The sequence below is a fragment of the Rattus rattus genome, chromosome 10 (genome assembly GCF_011064425.1).
Source record: "Rattus rattus isolate New Zealand chromosome 10, Rrattus_CSIRO_v1, whole genome shotgun sequence".
In the NCBI taxonomy this organism is placed as follows: domain Eukaryota; kingdom Metazoa; phylum Chordata; class Mammalia; order Rodentia; family Muridae; genus Rattus; species Rattus rattus.
The window spans coordinates 7,165,678-7,180,095 of NC_046163.1; positions in this window are offsets into that span (position 1 = coordinate 7,165,678).

A 14,418-nucleotide genomic window follows, 5' to 3' on the forward strand; every position below is an offset into this window, starting at 1 on the left:
TCACTGTATTTCATAAGGTGTGAGCTTCTCCTTTGGGTAAGTTCCCTGTGCTGTCCAGGTTCCTTTTCCCCAGGTTCTCAAATCCCAGAGTCCATGCAGTGTGTGAGTGTGTTTTTTGAATCACTGTCCGGCTTTCCCCAGTGTATGCATATGTGTGTGTGTGTGTGTGTGTGTGTGTGTGTGTGTGTGTGTGTGAATGTGTGAGTGTACATATATGTGTGGTATATGTATCTATGTGTCAGTGTGGTGTGTGTATCTCTGTGTGTGTGTGCAGTGTGTGTATGTGTGGTGTGTGTAATATTTGTGTCTGTGTGTGAGTGTGGTATGTGTGTGGTATGTGTGTCTCTGTGTCTCTGTGTCGTGTATGGTATGTATGTATGTGTGTGTGATGTGTGTGTATGTGTGTGATATGTATCTGTGTATGTATGTGTGTGTCTGTGGTATGTGTGTCTGTGTGTGAGTGTGATGTGTGTGTGGTATGTGTGTCTGTGTGTCTCTGTGTGTGTATGTGTGTCCATGTGTGAGTGTATATATGTGTAGGTCTGTGTGGTATATGTGTATGTGTGAATGTAGTATATATGTGTATATGTGTATTGTGTGTATTTGTGTGTGCCTGTGTGCGAGTGTGTGGGGTATGTGTGAGTGAAGTATGTATGTGTGTATTGTGTGTATTTGTGTGTGCATGTGGACACAGCTCAGCAATGTGTGCACTTCTGGAAGCCAGCCCAGGCCGGGTGTGTTATGTACTGTTCTCTGTTGCTCTTCACTAGCTCAGAAGAGGGTCTCTCACTGAATCCTTTCGGCTAGGCTGCCTGTCTGCCCATCAGGCTCTGGGGATCTGTCTGTCTCTGCCCACAATGTTGGGGTCGCAGGCATGAGCACCCATGCCCAGCATTTTAGGAATGTGCTGAGAATTTGAACTCAAATCTTCACGTTCGCAGAAACAAGTGTTCTTTATCCAGCGAGCTAACTCCTTAGCTCCTGGTCTTCAATTGGCTACAGTTTTCTGATGAGAAAATGAGAGATTTTTTTAAAAACCCGAGAGCAACACCAATTTTCAAATAAAGTCTTATGTGGAGGAGTCCCTTAGGAGGGCTTCAGATGCAGTTCCATCAGTAGAGGGCTTGTCTACCATGCACAAAGTCCTCACGTGCAATTCCCAGCATGGCCTGTGCCAGGCAGAGTGGCATATAGCTGTCATCCAACATTGGGGAGGTGGAGACAACAAGATAAGACATGGGAGGTCATCTCTAGCCTCATGGGCAGGTACAGGCCAGTCTGGGCTATAGGAGACCTTGTCTCAAATCACACACACACACACACACACACACACACACACACACACACACACACACAGAATGAGAGGGGGGGTGATAGTGTCTTCTGTATGTGATAGAACCGTTGCACTCGTGAGCTCATAGTAACTGCAATTCCATGAGACCTGCACATGACCAAACCAGTTAAGAATCCAGCATGGGACAGGAAAAGACTCCTGAGTTCCCACCCACAGCTGAGGAGTTGGTGACAATTGGTGGCTTCTAGTGGACTCGTAGCTAGCATTCTTTAAGGCCTTCTGGTTGGCCAACTGTGCTCCCATGGAGATCCCCATGACCATGTGGAATGGACGGCATAAATTGCACTCGATGGGTTCCTAAGAAAGGAAGAGGGCGATGAACATGAAGTTCAGAGGACAATGTGGGGAGACATCCAGAAGGAATTAGAGGGAGACTACAGGGGTCAATCCGATCGAAAGACATTGTTTATGGTGTGAATTTCACAGAGAATATATTTAATTTTACATTTAATAAAAATAAAGGAATAGGTTGCTAGGAGACAGAATTGGAAGGCCGTGGAAGAAGAGAGCGAGCTGTTGCCAGAAGAACGAACAGGAGCCGACATGACAAAGTAGGGAGGAACAGACTTGGAGATGTCAAGGCAGCAGCAGACGAGGCAATGAGGTCAGCGGCTGGAGAGAGTGAACCAGGAAGGAGTCTGTTGTTGTGTCTGAAGACTGGAAAGCTAGAGAGAGAGGTGGGAAGAGAGTGATGGGAGGGGAGGCTGGGGGAGAAAGCAAGATCGCTGGGTTCAGGAGGGCCCCGTTTAGGGTGCTGGGGACACCCCTGTGTCGAAACAGACATGTGGAATGACTCGTTAAAGTTTCTGTCTGTGGTCGGGAGACGACTGGGTGGGGTCCAGGCCAGACTGAAGATGGCCATCAAAGACACCCCACTAGCTAGATCTGAATCTGGCTTGTGGGTACTTGTGAGGTAGACCTTTTAGCTACAACTGACAGGATGTGGAGATAAACACGAGAAATTAGGTGGCTGTCTGAGGCTCGCAGAGGATCAGAGTGCTTGAGGCTCCTGCAGAGTTCAGTGACTAACAGCATGTTGGGTCGCTCACAATCGCCTGTAATCCTAGCTCCAAAAGATCTGACTCCCCTCTCCAGCCTCCTCAGGCCCGGCACTCATGTGCACAAACTCACACACAGATACTACATACACATAAAGAAAAATAAAGTAAACGTTAAGATTAGGTAGGTGGATATGCCTTTTATCAGTATGGGGAAGATGGCATGTATTAGTTAGGGGTAGAGATAAGATGATGGATGGATGGATGGATGGATGGATGGATGGATGGATGGATGGACGGACGGACGGATGGACAGGTAGGTAGATGGATGGATGGATGATAGAGAGATAGATAGATAGATAGATAGATAGATAAATGATAGAAACTCCAATTTGCTATGTAGAGAAAGGTGACCTTAAAATTCTACTCCTCCTACCCACCTCCCAATGCTCAGATTGCAAGCGTGCATCATCTCACTCAGTTTTATGAAGTGGTGGGAATCAAAGCCAGGGCTTCATGCAGTCCATTCCGCCCAGCACTGTACTAAATGGTCCCCAAGAAACGAGTTCAAAGAAAGCAGAGACATTTTTTTTTCATATAATAAACCACAGATAAAAAACCCAGGGCTGATAAGATTGTTTTGCCTTCAAAGTACAAAGTTCTAAGGACTAGGGACATAGCTCAGTGCTTGTCTAGGCCTTGGTTATCATCCTCTGTAAAACACACACACACACACACACACACACACACACACACACACAGAGAGAGAGAGAGAGAGAGAGAGAGAGAGAGAGAGAGAGAGAGAGAGAGAGAGAGATTCCAAAACACAAGAACAAAATTTTAGGGCTACCACCTCAAACTTACCAACATACCTCCTGTTAACACCTCCTTAGTCAAGAGGAAGGCCACATGGCCCACCCTAAATGAAGCAGAGAACTGAAACGAAGACTTTGGATAAACAATTAAACACGGCCAGCTAAACTTTAATACCGGGATATTAGTAAGGATGTTGTTTATTGACTGGCACGCTGGGAAGCTCTTGGTGCAAACCAATAGATGAATGGAAGAAAAGACCCCTCTGGAATATCCACCTCAACAGGTGATTCTAGGTTATGGCAAGTTGGCAGGTAAAATTAACCATCAGGGGCCAGAGAGATGGCACAGTAGTTAAGTGTAATGGCTATTCTTGCAGAAGACCCAGGTTCGGCTTTCAGCACTACACAGAGGTTCTCAGCTGTACAGTAACTCCATTCCAAAGGATCTAATGTTCTCTCCTTTAATTTTTGTCTTTAAAGCCAGGAGGTGGTAATAGCACGAACCTTTAATCGCAACACTCGGGAGGCAGAGGCAGGCAGATCTGTGTGAGTGCAAAAGCCAGGCCTGGTTTACAGAGCGAGTTGCAGGACAGCCAGGACTACGCAGAGAAAACCTGTCTCAGAGAGAGAGAGAGAGAGAGAGAGAGAGAGAGAGAGAGAGAGAGGAGAGAGGGAGAGGGAGAGGGAGGGAGAGGGAGAGGGAGAGGGAGAGGGAGAGGGAGAGGGAGGGAGGGAGAGGGGAGAGGGGGGAGAGGAGGGAGAGGGAGAGGGAGAGGGAGAGGAGGGAGAGGAGGGAGAGGGAGAGAGAGTTGTGTATGTGAGGGTTTCGCCTGCATAGATATATGTGTACAGTGTCCAAAGAAGCCAGAAGAGGAAGTCAGGTCCTTTAGAACTGGACTTGCAGACAGCTGTGAGCCTCCATTCCAACGTTGGGAGTCCAAGAGAGCATCCAGTGCTCCTCACCACTGAACCATCTCCCCAGTCCCTGCTGTCTTCTTCTGACCTTCACCAGTACCAAGCAAGCAAGTGGTAAACACACAACTCATGAAGCAAGAACATCACACATTTACATATTTTTTTAAAAAGCATAAAAATAAAAACTAACCGTCACGACAATTATTCTCGCCGTGCGATTATCGTTATCTTAAAACATCTGTTCTTTCTTTGTCTAACCCTCCCCTCCCCCCTCACCTCATCTTTCTCCCTGGTTACTCCTCATCCCCTGGCTACCCACAAGTGGCTAGTGTGCACACACTAATGAGGTACTCGGGCACTGAAGGATCTTAATCCCAAATCACAAAGACCCTACATAGGACCTCAGCTGCCAGCCATAAATTTTTATTTAGAAGCAGATAAAGGTGGAATTAGTCCAGCACAGGGCCAATGCGGGGGAGTGGGGTGAGGGGAGGATATGAAGTGTCAATTTAAAATCCTTGTGTGTGTCCCTGCCTTTTCCCAAGCTCATAACTTCTGCTTAATAGGTTATGTCACAGCTAATGCTGCTTCCTTCTATGAGCCGCTCCATACATCCCCCTCAAAAGCAGTTATCCCAGATGATGAAGGAAAAGAGACAGTCAGCGCCCCCCCCTCCACTTTCCATAATTGAAACGGCTAATTCAGCTGCCGAAGCAGTTCCTACACAGATGCTCAGATTCGGTCCTGAGTCTGGAAATCTGCGGTGGGTGAATTGACTGGGGATGTCAAACAAAGAAGACCATCATTACCTATGATCAGGAAAAAGTCCCCTAATGAGTGTTAATATCCCCCTGCTGAGCCGCCTGTCATCCGACACACTATGCTTCATCATCAGGTTCTGTGGGATGTGATCTTCCGGCTCGACACGAGTGAGGCTTAGAGCACAGACAGGAGCAGATGTGAGCTGGGGCTAGTGTGCTGCCCAGAGAGGAAGAACCAGCTTCCAGATGCCACCCATGTCTGAGACCTTTATAAAAGAATTGCCTCAAAGAGACCAAGGAGGCCGTTGTCAGAAAAGTGTTAGTTGTGCAAGCATGAGCTCTTCTTGAGTCACAGCCCCATATTAAGAAGGGAGGTATGGGTTTGAAGAGACAGCTCGGTGGTTAAGAGCACAAACGGCTCTAACAGAGGACTGCAGTTCAGTTCCCAGCACACAGGTTAAGCAGCTCCAGGAGAGCCAATGCCCTCTTCTAGCATCTGAGGGCACCTGTATTCACGTGCAGAAGACCACGTGTAGACACACATATACATAAAAGCTTTTTTTAAATACAAATAAATCTTTAAAAACAAAATAGGGGTGTTGACACACATTTGTAATGTCAGTGCTGGTGAGGTAGAGACAGATGGTCCTGAGACTCAATGGCCAGCCAGCCTAGCTGAGTTGGTAACTCCAGGCTAATGAGAGATCCTGTCTCAAAAATCAAAGGGGATGGTGCCCAAGAAATAAGCCTTTAGGTTGTCCTCTGGCTTAAATGTACACACAAGTGTGTCTCAACACACACACACACACACACACACACACACACCCACACACACACACACACACTGCACTCGACTTACAAGGCCATTAAAAACAAGTAGTAATTGACTAAAGTCATGTGTCAGATGTGGGAATCGACTTGGGGAGGTGACTCGTGTGTCCTGGCTTGCCTTCAGGAGAATCTGAGTCCCATGGAAACACATGAAGGTATGATATTTCTCAATAATAAATGTGGAGTTCCAGGGCAGATCAGGCACAAGTCAGCTTAATAAATGTGCTTCAGTGAACACCCTGACAGGAAGGGGTGCAGGTGGGGCCTCCCTGGAATCCTTTCCTTTCACTTCCCCACCCCCACCCTAAAATCAATGCCCGGATAGACTGATTTGAAAGGCAAAAGAAATTGCCTTACAGACGGTAAGGAACAAACCCATCGAACAAGTCATACGTGGAAAGGTGGAGGGGGAAGAGAAATAATGGTAAAACACTTTCCCATAGAACTAACTGGCGCAATTCAACAGACCCAGCTGAAACCGTCCACATGAGGCTTTTCTGGATGTTGGGCACCTGGCCAGCCACATTTGGCTTGTGACATCCAGGCCCGAGGGGACGCCAGGTGGGCAGTTATCTGTGAGTGCCAATGTTCTCTCCCCTCCTCCCCCCTCCCGATCCGATCCTCCTACATCTACCTCCCACGTGCTAGGGCTATAAGCACACACCACCATGCCCACTTTATATCATGCTAGGGTTGAATCCCGGGCTTCGTGCATGCCAGGCAAACACTACACCTACTAGGCCATGGCCCCAGTCCCTAACCAGCAAAGAGGAAGGTTCTTTCCACCCTGTCACTTCTTTCCTGAAGTAAAAATGCCTATCCTACTCCGTGATAAAGCCAAAACTCCAGTAGAAAGTTGCAGGTTCCTTTAACTTCCATGTTTCTTTCAGCCTTAAGCGACAGATACAAAGTATCCAAAAGCCTAGGCCATCTCCTGCTTCTGACTGACCTTAGATGACGGAGTTCCTGCTCATTTTCTTTTTTTTAAAGTTTTTTTTTATTATGTAGAAGTACACTGTAGCTGTCTTCAGACACACAAGAAGAGGGCATCGGATCCCATTACAGATGGTTGTGAGCCACCATGTGGTTGCTGGGATTTGAACTCAGGACCTGTGGAAGAGCAGTCAGTGCTCTTAACCACTGAGCCATCTCTCCAGCCCATGCCCATTTTCTAATAAGACACCAGACTAAGTCCAAATGTGAAATATGAAAACATTGCTCAAAATAATGACGACTGGGGAGCAACCGCAAAATTTACAGTTCTGGCCTTGCTAACCACAAGGGCTTTATTCTCACAACCCATGTAAGAAAGAAAGAGTTGGGCATAGTTGCCTATGTTCAAAATCCTGTCAGCAGAGAGACAGACAAGGGAGGGGGTGATCCTGGGACTCACTGACCAGCCTGCCTATCTTATTTGTTCAGTTCTAAGTCAGTGAGAGACTCTGTCTCAAAACACAAGATAAGCTGGTGCCAAGGAGTAACACTAAAGGTTGGCCTCTGGTCTCTACATGTATGAAGACATGCACATGCACCTGAACACACACACTCTCTGTCTCTCTCTCTCTGTCTCTGTCTCTGTCTCTCTCTCTCTCTCTCTCTCACACACACACACACACATACACACACATGTACCTGAATTCATATACCACATACACAAAAGCACTTGCATACACACATATGCACGCATGCACGCATGCACGCATGCACGCATGCACACACATGTACCTGTATGCACACATACAAGCATGCATGCATGCACACACACATACACACATATGCACATGTACACACACAGACGTACTTGAATTCATACACCACACACATGCACCTGCACAAACACACTAAAAATGATACTGAGCTATAAAATATTCCTGATATATCTCGTCCCTCACAAAGCCAAGAGAATAGCATATGAAAGAGTACACTCCACTAGAAAATGGTGGTTTTCTATTTCAGTGAGTCAGTAGAAATTTGACTTTTAAAGTACAGCTCTTGTCTCTATTATTGTGTATGTAATTCTCTGCCCATTTAGAGCTGAGATTTAAAAAAAAAAATAAAGAAAAAAAGAAAAGGTTAGGGTGAATACCAGAAGGCCAAGCTAAATACTTGCATTAGAGGAGGCAAAAGAAGAAGAAAAAAAAATCTAAAAAAACAAAGCTTACCCACCATTGCTGTCGGTTTTGATGATGACATCAACATTATTAAAAGTGCTTGTTTTGTTTGAAACAGCCCTTCTACATAGCCCAGGCTAGCCCAAAACTCACTATATAGCCCAGGATAGCATCTGATTCCTGGCAATCCTCCGGATTCAATCTTTGCATGCTGGGATTATAAACTAGCACAAACAGGTCCAGTTAACAGTAGTAGTTTTTAATGGAGGAAACTCAGACAAACAAACAAAACTTGACCACATTAATGCAGAAAATTACAAATTATTAAGGAAAGAGAAATGGGATTAAATATTGAGGCAGAAGAAACGAAAGCGGATTAGAGAGATGGCTCAGTAGGCAAAGAGTTTGTCCTGCAGGATCTAATGGCCTGAGTTCAGAGTCTCAGAACCTGTGTGTCTTGGTTAGCTTTTTTTTTTTTTTTTTTTTTTTGTCAAATTGACACAAGATACAGTCACTCGGGAAGAGGGAGCATCAAATGAAAGAATGTTCCCACTAGATTGTCCTGTGGGCAAGCCTGTGGTGCATTTTTTTGACTGATGACTGATGTGGGAGGCCCCACCCATTGTGGGTGGTGCCAACCCTGGGCTGTGTAAGAAAGCAGGCTGGGCAAGCCACCAGGAACAAGCCAGTAAGCACCGTTTTGTTCATCACTTCTATTTCAGTTCCTGCCTCCAGGTCCCTGTCTTGATTTCTCTCAGTGATGGACTGTGACCTGAGAGTCGTAAGCAGAAATAATCCTTTTCCTTGTCAAGTTGCTTTTGGTCGTGCTGAGTTATCACAGCAATAGAAACCCTGACTAAGACAGCATGCAGCAGAGGGATGCAAAAGTCCATATACTTATAATCCCAGGTCTGTGGAGAAATGGGAGACAAAGGACTGTGGAACATGCAGAAGCCCGTGAGCTGCTATCCTGGTATACCCAGGGACGAATAGCAAGAAAGAACCCAACTTAAGCAAGGGAGAAGGGAAAGACCTAGAGGTTATCCTCTGACCACAGACAGGCATGCACTTGTATTCCATATACCAAGTACACAGGAGTATACATGGACTTGCGCATGTGTGCGTTCGCACACACGCACACACACAAAGAGAGGGGGGAAGAGGGAGGTGGAGAGGGAGAGGAGAAAGAGAGAAGGAAAGGAAAAGAGAGAGAATAAATAAGTAAAAGATAAAAATATCTCCATTGGTGTAGGGTCCCTACTTTCCAAGTTTTCATAAGTGCTAATTCACAAATTAAAAAAATTAAGGAAGACATACAAAAAGCAGAGGACATCTTAGCCAAAATAGCAATAATCACTTCCCAAAGTCTTTGCTCAGCTAGCCTCCATATCAGTCAAATTAACAATATTTATGTATACTTTCACTAAATAAGGCATTTATGGAGAACTCAAAGACTATATGGGCTGTAAGAATGTAATCTGTGAGTGTTAGTGGCTGTGTGTGTATGCACAGGTAGGTCAGAGGTCAACCTCAAGTGTTGTTCCTCAGGAGCCATCGTTGTGTGTTTGGAGAACTGGTCTCTCATTGGTTTGTTGGTGGTCAGCAAGCCCCAGGGACCTCCCTGGCTTTGCCTGTCCTGCACTGATACACAAGTGTGCACCTGCACTGATGTACAAGTGTGCACTGCCCGTCCTGGCTTTCTCTGGGTCCTCTATGACCAGTTCTTCACCTGCTGAGCCTTCCCCAGCCAGCTGCGGGAATTTGAAAGCGAGTGAGCTAGCTGCCTGTAGAGAAACCAAGACGACAGAGAAAACAACAATCAACCAAGACAACAAACAGAGGAAACAACAATCCAACCAGCGAGAACATTTCTTGGGAGTGATTGGTGAGCTGCCTGCAACTGGGTAACATCTAATTGATAATGTGTCCATTCTTCAGTAAATATATAGTGGGTACTTCATCAATGAACGTGTGTAAGAACAAACCATCCCAAACTTAGTAACTTAATCACAATCTCTTCCTCCTCCTTCTCCCCTTCCTTCTTCTGTGGAGCCAGGATCTCACAGTGGCCCAGGCTAGCCTCAAACATGCTGTGTAGCCCAGGATAAAATGAACCTCTAATCCTCCCCTCCACCTCTCACAGTAAAGGAGTTATAGGCATTCACAACATGGCTGACTTTATGTAGTGCTAGGAGTAGAGATCCAGTCTTTGTGCATACTGGACAAGCACTCTATCAACTGAGCCCTGGCCCCAATCATTTCTTTAGTTGGCTGCGATTTTTTTTTTTTTGGTTGGTTGGTTGTTTGGTTTTCTTGTTTGTTTGTTTGTTTGTCTCATTGTGTAGCTTCAAGCTGGCCTGGGACTCCCTTTGTAGAGCAAGCCAGCTCTGAACTCACAGAGATCCACCTGCCTCTGTTTCCCAAGTGCCAAGTCAAAGGTAGTGCCACCACATCCAGCTAGTTGGCAATTCTTTAGATGCTCTTTGGGGATGGATCCGGTTAGACAATTCCTCTGCTCTCATTCATGTACCTGTGGCCTGCCACTCACCACATCGAGAGAGTATCCCTGGGGAAGGCGGGTCTGGCTGTTGGCTGCAAAGGTGACCCGTTTCTCACGCTCTGCAGTCTACCCTAACTGCCCGCACACATGATGCGGAAGAACGAAAGTCAAGGTGCAGAGCTGACATTGCGACCCATCTGCGGATTTCTGGGGCCAACACAGGTCACAGGCTAGGAATGGCAGAGCTAATTTGCAAAGGGTGGGCCCAGAAGGAAGAGCCCAATCCAGCTACCCAGGGGTGAGAAGAGAGCTGTGAGAGAGGCAGACATAAAGCCCATCCATCTTCCTGGAAGCTATGAGCTATTGTCTGTAGCCAAGACCTACTGGCTAAGCCCCCACTAGCAGAAGCACACCTGTCTATAACTTTAAGACAATGGGTGTAGAGTGACTGTTTACCTGCGGGATGCTAATGTTGACTCTATTAATTGGCAGTTGGCACCTGAGACAGGGGATTCTTCGTGCTCAACGTGGGACCTATTAACACGCCTTATTGCGAATACAACTAATTGCTAAAATTGGATTGCAACCAAGCCACCCTCAGCCACTTCTCTCTACCATGCCAACCCTATTGAGCAAAGGATGGTTGCAGTTCTGGCGAAATCCTATTTTAAGACAGAGTCATTTGTTCTTTGCCTCAGATTCCCAGTTGCATCTGGTGCCCCTGGACCAGAATCATTTGTCCAGAAGGTGACCTTCACCGTCATGGCTTTCGCTTGAAAATCAACCTCCAACAAACACGTGGCAAACTGAGAGCCAGGAGGCCTAGCCAAGGTCTTTTGGCCATCCACCTCCCAGATGTCAGAGCTCAGAGACAGAAGGTGATTGTCTCCAAACAGCCTCATCCTGTGGCTCGGCAGGGGAGCAGCCATGTGGCAGACATGATGGGACCTGCTTTGCCAAGACAGAACTCTCCACAGGGCCAAAACTGAGAAACTTTCCAGATTCTGGAGGAAAGGCTGGGCCAAACTGTGTGAGCTTTGTCTCGATTTCCCCTCCTGGAGAACGTGCTTTCTCCTCGGGCTCAAAAAGGCACAGCCGTACTTCCGCTTTTGTTCCGTTGGCTCTGTCAATTCCACAGACTCTTATGATCTGTCATAGGGTGACTCTGTCAGTAGAGTAGCTGCTTCGTAATCACAAGGACCTGAGCTCAGACCTACAGCACCCTCGTGGAAGCAGGGAGTGGACTTGCCTATCTGTAACCCTGGCACTGGGAAGGGCAGAATGAGGCAGACCTGGCCTGTCGCCCTAGCCAATTGGTGAGCTGTGGGTTCGGCGAGGCATCCTGTCTCAAAAGATAAGGTGGAAGGACAGACAGCCAAAGAGTTCACTGGGTAGAGGCGCCAAAGTTGAATCCCCAGGACCCATATGGTGGGAAGTGAGACCCTGACATTCACATTTACCGTAGCTCTCTTCTTCTGTGGTAATTTTGTGTACAGAGAGAGAGAGAGAGAGAGAGAGAGAGAGAGAGAGAGAGAGAGAGAGATCAGAAACAACCACAAACCAAGCATCAACGCCACCAGTCCCGTAGCCTCCCTCCACCCCTACTTAACACCAGATGGTACCCAAATTTGCTTCTTTCAAAGCAACAGGGAGGTTTCCTCTGGGTGGTCAAACATGATGGTTCCAGAGCTGAGACAGAACGGGAGCAGGAGGAAACCCTGGCCTGTCAGAGCTGAGACGTCCCGCAGAGTCCCATTTTATCTCCGGTCAGCTTCTTAACTTCTTTCCAGCAAGGACCCCTCATCACGCATCCCTGAAAGAGAGGGTAGGAGACTGTCACCCAGCTGGCCCTTGTCTTGTCTCTGTTAACCATTAAGCCAGCTTCCCCGCAGGCTTCCTCATGCTCTCTGTAGGTTATGCCTATTTACCCCTAAGTGTGCCTCAAGTGTACAAAGTTTCCTTTTGCTGTCTCAACACCACTTTCACAAGTTGCAGCCTGGCTTAGCAGAGAGCCTGGGTTGTGTTTTCCTTTTACAGAGGTGACGCTGGGATGTGAGATTAAATGGCTGGCCCGATACTACGGGCCAGTGAATGTGTTAACTGGATCAACTGGGATTCTCACTTTTGATTCTCAGTCTTATTGATACAGTAAATTAAAAACAAACAAACAAACAACAACAACAACAACAACAACACGGACCCCAAGGAAGCTAAAGGACTATTTTATTGAAGTTTGAGGGAAAAAAATAATAGGAAGGGTAAGATGAAAATGCTTGCTGTTACCGAGGAAGGAAATAGGAGAAAACCATAGCTCTTAGGATAGGCATAAGGTCAGAGAAACGGAGAGCCCAATGTGTCAGGGAAGCCATGCTGAGGAAAGTCTAGCTACAGATCTGAGTTCAGAGGTCACCCCATTCCAGGCGCCTGTTTCCAGGGCAAATGACTGCACCAGGGATACAAGCTAGAAATTGAGACAGTATGCTCATAGATCAGTGCCTTGTTCTGCCATCGGCATAGAAGCTTCCTGTGGGTGAAGGGGGGTTGGGGGGAGGAGAGAGAGAGAGAGAGAGAGAGAGAGAGAGAGAGAGAGAGAGAGAGAGCGAGCGCACTTGGAATCCACAGCTCCAAATGAGATGTCTCCATTAAATCTCTCCCCTCAGAACCCAGGGGACACTGTGGAAGAGGAAACAGAAAGAGTATAAGAGCCAGAGGGAACAGAACACACCAGGAGAGCAAGTTCTTTTGAGTCAAGTGAGCAAAGCTCACACGACCTCACAGAGACTGAAGCAGCAAGCACAAGGTCTGAGTAGGTCTGCACCGGGTCCTCTGTGTATATGTGACAGCGTCCAGTTTAGTGTTTTCATAGGGCCCCTGTGTGTGTGCACAAGTGGGGATCCCCGATTCTTGTGTCTTTCTCTTCTCGGGCCCCTGTTGGTTTGCCTTGTCCAACTGCAAGGGGGTGGCTTTGGTTTTGTGTCGTTACGTTCTTGTTGCTACCTCTTAGAAGCCTGTTCTTCTCTGATGGGAAGCAGAAAGGGAATGGATCCAGACAGGAGGAGAGGTAGGGAGGAACTGGGAGGAGTAGAAGGAGGGGGAACTGTAATTAGGATACATTATATGATATATCCTATTACATATAACATATTATGTATTATAATATATAATATATTGTATTCCTTTTTAATAAATGGGAGGTAAGAAATACAAAGATGGCTTATTGAGAAAGGGAAAACATTCCCAAGAGTGACAATTGGCTGAGTAAAGAACCCAGAGAGAACTGGACCACACAGTGACTTTCACAAAGGCACACACATCTCCCAAGGGTCTGTACCACATGCCCAGTACCATAGGCAAAGCCCAGGTGAGGGTGTTCAGTCAAACTCTCCCCCACATTAACCTTGAAGCTACATCCATTCCTACCTTCCTGCCACACAGGTACCAGCAAAGCATAGTTCTGAAGGCACGGTGTCCCAACCACTCCCCTCTCCACTCAATACCTACTTCTACTTCTTCCTAGCATCCCATGGTGCTCTGAGTTCGTCTCCATGATATAGCTTTTAGTCTCCAAAGCCAGACTTCGCCTCACTTAGGTTACTCCTCAGTCTATGGCAGTGTCAAACTCATACAAGGTATGCAGTATTTGTGGACGGAAACTGTACTAAACCCAAGACATGGCTTTGAGCTCATAGCCTCAGAATCCTTCCTTGCTCCCAAGAGTAAATGGCTGGGAGCCAAATGGTGCTGTGGAAAGCCAATGAAGATTGCCTAGTGTCCTGTAGCTATTTCCTGGCAATTGAAACATTCCCTCTGAGGGAGTAGGGAGGCTCCTAACACTCACACTCTGGGAGCTCAGAAAGTTACAGGACCCACCAGTCGGTAGGAGCTCTGGGGTTGTGGTTTCGGTGACTTGTTGCCCGTGCGGGGGTGAGCCAGCTGCCTTTCTGTCACTCACACTCCTGGCCAGAACCCCAAGAAACTCATTGGTTCACAGCAGCGCTAAACTTGGCCGAAATAATTCCTTTGGACTGTTGTTTGGTGCCCTATCTAGGGTGAACAGACATTTATTTGCATTTATTTCCCTGAGAAGAATCGCAGGACTGGAATATAGCGTCAAATATAAAATAAAAATAGAG